Consider the following 7,421-nt stretch of genomic DNA (forward strand, 5'->3'; position numbering starts at 1 on the left):
TAGCCGACTCCTCCCTGTCTACGCGCACATTTAAATATGCAAATCATATTTAAAATAACCCTGCACCTGAGATCCCAATCTTTGCATGATCAGGAAAAAAGGACAATGAGCAAGGTAATGAAGAAAAATAATTTTCTGAATGTGAAGTTGCTCAATGAAGTGGAGGCACGCAAGAAAATCCTCTTTGGCACGCTGTCCCCCGGCATTAACAACAAGGGAAAGTCCTATGAGAGATAAAGGTTCATGTGTAAATGTTGTATGTGTGGTATTTGTAATCTTTTGAATTCAAATAGAAGATATCAAAAACTTTGAGTCCTTTTGGATCAGAAACAGAATCAGAATCATCTTTATTTGCCAAGTATGTCCAAAACACACAAGGAATTTGTCTCCGGTAGTTGGAGCCGCTCTAGTACAACAGACAGTCAATTGACAGAACACTTTGGAGACATAAAGACATTGACAAAAAAACAATTGTGCAAAAAGATGCAGAGTCCTCTAGCACTTATAGCAGTTCGAATGACTAATATTGCAATAGTCCGGTGCAATGACCATTGTGCAAAGGGCGCTGAGACTTCAAGGAGTGTATGCGGTTTAAAGTGACGAGTAGTGCGATAATCTGGGACAATGTTGATTGTGCAAATGTTGCAGATACTCCTCAATCAGTGTGCAAATGGAGCAGATGCTACTCTGGCATGAGTGGCCAGTATATGCAAATAGTGCAGCATGGCGAGACAACTACAGTGAGTGCACGAGTAATACACAATTGGCCCCACAGAAATGTGACAACGAACTCAAGTCAAAAAATTGCCAGCTTGTTGTAATGGAATTATAGGTTAGCTGTTTAAGAAGTTGATTGCAAGAGGGAAGAAGCTGTTGGAATGTCTACTAGTTCTAGTTTGCATTGATCGGTAGCGCCTACCTGAGGGAAGGAGCTGGAAGAGCTGGTGACCGGGGTGTGGAAGGTCCGAGAGGATTTTGCACGCCCTTGTCTTAGTTCTGGCAGCGTGCAAGTCCTCAAGGGAGGGCAGGGGGCTACCGACAATCCTTTCAGCAGTTTTGATTGTCCGTTGCAGTCGGAGTTTGTCCTTTTTTGTAGCAGCACCAAACCAGACTGTGATGGAAGAACACAGGACTGATTCGATGACCGCTGTGTAGAACTGTCTCAACAGCTCCGGTGGCAGGCCGTGCTTTCTCAGAAGCCGCAGGAAATACATCCTGTGCTGGGCCTTTTTGAGGACGGAGTTGATGTCGGTCGCCCGCTTCAGGTCCTGAGAGATTGTAATTCCCAGGAACTTGAAGGTCTCGACGGTTGACACAAGGCAGCTGGACAACGTGAGGGGCAGCTGTGGCGAAGGATGCCTCCTGAAGTCCACGATCATCTCTACAGTCTTGAGCGTGTTCAGCTCCAGGTTGTGTCGGCCGCACCACAGCTCCAGCCGCTCCGCTTCCTGTCGATATGCAGACTCGTCACCGTCCTTGATGAGGCCGATGACAGTGGTGTCATCTGCAAACTTCAGGAGTTTGACAGTCGGGTTCGCTGAGGTGCAATGACTCAATGTATTATTTTAATAAACTTTTTTTTTTTCAGCGTGCAAGGGCACACATTTTTTAAGGAGAAGAAAGGTAAATTATGTTATTTCAACACATTTTAATCATGTCCAACCGATGTACATGTTCAAATTAAGTAACTTCAAAGGACTCTTTTTATGTGCAGTCGCAGCCACGCGCAACATGTTCGGGGGATTCGTCCACCGTCCCTGTTGTCTCCTCCGGCATTCCCAGGGTCTCCGACGCAATTACACTCCAACAACAGGCTGCTGATAAAAAGAGTCCTTTCAATTGACTTAATTGGAACGTACATCGGTTGCACGTGATTAAAGTGTTAAAATTGCATAATTTACCCCACTTCTCCTAAAAAAAAAAAAAAAAAAGTAATTTTAACACATTTTAATCATGTGCAACCAATGTACATGTTCAAATTAAGTCAATTCAAAGGACTCGAATTTATTTTTTAATTTATTATTTTTTTTCCAGTGCATGTGCTGAAGTCACATCAAGCGATTGTGAGAGCAATCTGCGGCATAAATTATCGCCTTGATCAATTTATATTCGTGCTCACAAACATCAGTGATTCATTAAATGCACTAGTTAACAAATGAATTCTGAGTCCTTGCCTCAATTACATTGTTGAACTCAAATGTTGCCGGGCATAAATTGTTCATAAGTGCTAATTGTTCATGCGTCTCTGATGTGCAGATTTATGATAACAGTTTCCCATCATCACCTCGAAGTGTCGCCAAAGCACCAAAAGCTGTAGAATCGTGCGTACGCCAGCCATGCAGTTGGCGTGAGGCACCGCACGTTTCCACGGTCATTTCACTCGTAATACATCTGAACTTTGCCGTGGAAAAAGAACATACGCCACGTTTTTGTGCGTACGCGCCTTTTGTACATGAGGCCACAGGCCCCTTCTGAAGTTTGCAAGAGAGCATTTGGAGATTGGGAGAACGTCACATGGTCAGATGAAACCAAAATAGAAAGTTTTTGGTAAAAACTCAACTTGCTGTGTTTGGAGGAGAATGAATGCTGAGTTGCATCCAGAGAACGCCGGACCTACTGTGAAGCATAGGGGTGGAAACATCATGCTTTGGCGCTGTTTTTCTGCAGAGGGACCAGGACGACTGATCCGTGTAAAGGAAAGAATGAATGGGGCCATGTATCGTGAGATTTTGAGTGAAAGCCTCCTTCCATCAGCAAGGCCATTGAAGATGAAGCGTGGCTGGGTCTTTCAGCATGACAATGATCCCCAACGTACCGCCCGGGCAGCGAAGGAGTGGCTTCGTAAGAAGCATTTCAAGGTCCTGGAGTGGCCTAGCCAGTCTCCAGATCTCAACCCCATAGAAAATCTTTGGAGGGAATTGAAAGTGTGTGTGTTGCCCAGCGACAGCTCCAAAACGTCACTGCTCTAGAGGAGATCTGCACGGAGGAATGGGCCAAAATACCAGCAACAGTGTGTGAAAACCTTGCCATTGCCAACAAAGGGTATATAACAAGGTATTGAGATGAACTTTTGTTATTGGCCAAATACTTACTTTCCACCATAATTTGCTAATAAATTCTTTCAAAATCAGACTGTGATTTTCTGGATTTTCTTTTCTCATTTGGTCTCTCATAGGTGAGGTATACCGATGATGAAAATGACACGAATCTCTCATCTTTTCAAGTAGGGGAGAACTTGCAACTTTGCCCCACTGTACAGTGCTGTGAAAAAGTATTGGCCTACCTTCTCAAATGATCATTTTTCTGCATATTTTCCCCAGTTTGGTGCTTAAGATCATCAAACAAATGTAAATATCAGACAAAGATAACACAAACATAAAATGCAGTTTTCACATGGTGATTTTATTAATGAAAAAAAAAAATCAAAGCTATGTATGAAAAAGAAATTGGCCCCTGAACCTAATAACACCGCAGCAAAAACTGAAATGTAGCGTTTTCTATAACTCTCTTTTTATAATTAATGAGTCTTTCACATCTCTGTGGAGATATTTTGACCCACTCTTCCTTGCTGAATTGTTTTAATTCAGCAAAAATGGAGGATTTGACCATGAAGGGCCTTTTTAGGGTCATGCAACAGCATTTCAAGACTTCCACTAACGAAGCCACTCCAAAACATTTTTTGTTTGTTTGTTTGTGTGTTTTATTTAGGCCATTCAGAAGTTGATTTGCTGGTGTGTTTTGGATGGTTGTGACCTTGAGGTCACAAACTGATTGCCAAACATTCTCCTTCAGGATTTTCTGGTCGAGCAAAATTTATTTTTCTATCAATCACAGCAAGTTGTCTTTGTTTCATGTTCTTACATATTAAACTGGGGAAACTTTGTTATGCAATATGAATTTGAGAAGGAGGCCAGTACTTTTCCACGGATTTAGCTGTATATTTTTGTAACATGTTATTTTTCTTTATAATTTTACTATATAATATGTATGGTTCAAATATATGTATGCTTTATATCTAAAATCAACACGTATAAAATACAAATTAGTCTGTCTATCTATCCATCTACTGTGTACTGTATATATTATAAAAAATATATATATATATATACTTCATATTTGATTTTTATTCATTTATTTCCTAATTATTTTATTGACAAGATATTGATTTTTTAAAATTATAGTTTATTTATTTAGCATTTATTTCTATTTATTTAATAATTCTCTTTCAAATATTTTATTCACACTGGTTTTATTCTCTTGTATTTATATATTTTATTTATATTTATAGAATTTAATGTATTTTTTGAAATATCATTCTAATTTTTTGGTTTACATTTGTAGTTTGAATTTTATTTGATTTGAATATTTTGGTATTTTATTTTTATATTGGCTCTTTAGTGTATATTTTTTATAAATATATTATGGTGTTTATATATTTTTTGCATGGAATCTATTATGTAGATATTTTTTTTTGTTATTTTTGCACTTTCACAAAGTTCCTCACCAGGGTCAACTCTGACCCACTGGTGTCTTTTTTTGCTGACTCTTCTTCTGAGCAAGTTTTCCCTCTTATCAAACTACTACAAGTCAGTGACCTTCAAAGTCTGCCATGCTCAGCTGCTGTATACTGGATGGATGCAACACAACACTACTCAACTTGATTTGTAAAGCACAAAAAAAAAAAACAACCACAGTTGTAACGAAGATTGAAAACTAACATGAAGTTGAACAAAAAAAATCCAATGAATTAAATAATTTTTTAAATGTTCATTTATATTTGGACAATTGTTTTGTATTTTATTTTCATATTAAATTTTTAAATCTCAATGTATTTTTTTTTTTTATACACACAATGGAAGATTTTTGTTTTGAAGGCATACGATTTGGAATTTGCATTAAAAAATACACCTGCCCACACCAGCCCACCAAAGAAATATGAGATCACACGAGACGTCGGCCAAACTCGTGAAACCTCAATTCGGTGAGCACATTTTGCTTTTTCTTTAGCGTTACTCACGATACATATACTATATGTAGCTATTTTATTTGTATTTACCTGTATATAAACATAATGTTCTTTTATGTTTTATGTATTTTTTATATTTTCCCCATTTATTTTATTTAGTTTTGTTTTTGTTTAACTTTTTCAATTGAAACTGTTTCAATAAAATCACATGTATTTACTTTTCATATTTTTATGAAATTATTACTCATATATTTTACTTTTTATTCCATTTAATTTTTCTAATTTTTCTAATTTTCATTTAATAAAAATAACATTTTATAATGTTTAGATATTTTACATTATATATTTTACATTTTTATTTCATTTGCATATATGTATATTTTTTGTATTTTTTCTTGGTGTGTGTTTAAAAAAAAAAAATGTATGTTGATAGTTTGATACTGCTAACTTCTTTTTACAATTGTAAACTTGAAAATAATGTTTAAAAAAAAATCCTGTGAAGTGTACCTTTCATTTACTGTGTTGAATTTTTTGGGAGACTTTAAAATGCACATTGCCTGACTTCCTTCTTCTCTCGTGTGAGGGTTGACAAATGATTGACAAGGTTTCCCTGTTGTACACTAGGATTGAGAATTAAAGAGCAGCATGTGTTGTAATAGCTAGCGGCTGGACTAGTAACCTTTCACTCTGCAATCTTAAATCAACTCAAACAAATGTGCAGTGTGTGTGTGTGTGCGTGTGTGTGGTCTGATTGTCACTATGTGGGTCATTGTGTAGTCAATGTAGGACAAAGCACACAAATCCGCACAGGTTAATCAGTTTGATCTTTAAATGTAATTAAAATGACAGTACAGTGGTGAGCAAGCTCGTCGCTCAATTGACTCATAAAACAAATTTAAACCATTGCAGTCAGCCAAAAAAATACCACGACTTATTTGCTTACTTTTGTTTTTTGATCAAGAACAATGGCACTGTACTGTATTTCATTTTTTTTTTTAAATAATAAAAGAGATTAGAAAGATATTATAAAGCATTGTAGCATTTGTATGTCGGGTGTGTGCCTTTAATGCGTGTGGCCGAGTGTGTGACATCAGAAAGTGAAATCAATTAATCTGCGTGTGAGCATCTGCGCATGTGTTGTGGCCTACAGCAGCCCCATGTGACTGTTCTCATTTTAGATTTGTGTGTTTGACCGGTCGTCCCATAGGAAAGAAATGCCACGTGAAACCCTAATCTGAAACCTGAACCCTTGTTTCAAACCCTGACCACAGTTGAACAATGATTCAAAACTCTCATGACTAACTTTGAACCTTGGCTAGAAACCCTATTTTGAACCCCCAAACCTGCCTTGAAACCCTACCTTGAAACCCAAAACCTTCTATAAAAACCTAAAAACCTGAAGCCTTGAAACTACTTTGAAAAACCAACCCTGGATTGAAACCATGATTTGAACATTAACTAGAAAACTCTAACCCAGGCTAGAAACCATACCTTGAAACTCCTGGCTATAAGCCTTATTTTGAAACCCTGACCCTAATTTGAAATCTGAGCCCTGGCTAGAAACCCTAACCATAAACCTGAAACTTGAGCCGTTAACCCTATTTAAAGACCCTAACACTGGCTTTAAACCCTAACTTCAAATCCAAACCCTGGATATAAACCTTATGTTGGAACCCTCACCCTGCTTGAAACCTTAACTTCAAACCCCAACCCTTGCAGTAAACCCTATTTTGAAACCTTAGCCATGTGTTGAACTCCTACTTTGGAACCCTAAGCCTTAAAACTCTATATTGAAACACCAACATTGGTTTGAAACCTTACTTTGAAACTCTAACCTTGGTTTGAAACCCCAGTTTGAAACCCTAACTCCCAAACTCTATGTTGAAATCCTAACCATGGCAAGAAATGTTGTTTTGAAACGCTACTGATTTGATTTGATTTGATTTGATTTGATTTGATTGAGTCGTTCGTGAGTCTGTTGTGCTCCTTGCGTGCACGGGCAGCTTTTCCCCATCAACTTTTCGTGAGAGCAGCCGCGAAGATAGCCGCGCACAATGGCCTCCCGACCCCCGTCGTCCCCTCTTTCGTGGTGGTCCTCTCCAAAACAATGGGCAGTCCTCACTGACGCCACGGCGCCATTTTCCATCTTGGGGGTCAAAGGAGGCGACAAGAAAAAGAAAAGACGATGACGAAAGCTCGCTCGGGGGTCGGATGATTTCTTTTTAAAAATCATTTAAATATTTAAACAAATGTTTTGTGTAATAGTTTTTACAGTTTCTGTTTCATTTAACTTTGTAATTTTTTTTGTATTATGATTATGGCTGCTCCTTCAAAATTGTATTTTTATTTTTACATTGTATTTAGTTAAATCAAATAAAAATCAGGCTAATTTATGGCGGCACATTGATTAACTGGTTAGCACATCGGCCTCACAGTTGTGAGGTCCTTGGTTCAA

The sequence above is a fragment of the Phyllopteryx taeniolatus genome, chromosome 3 (genome assembly GCF_024500385.1).
Source record: "Phyllopteryx taeniolatus isolate TA_2022b chromosome 3, UOR_Ptae_1.2, whole genome shotgun sequence".
NCBI lineage: Eukaryota > Metazoa > Chordata > Actinopteri > Syngnathiformes > Syngnathidae > Phyllopteryx > Phyllopteryx taeniolatus.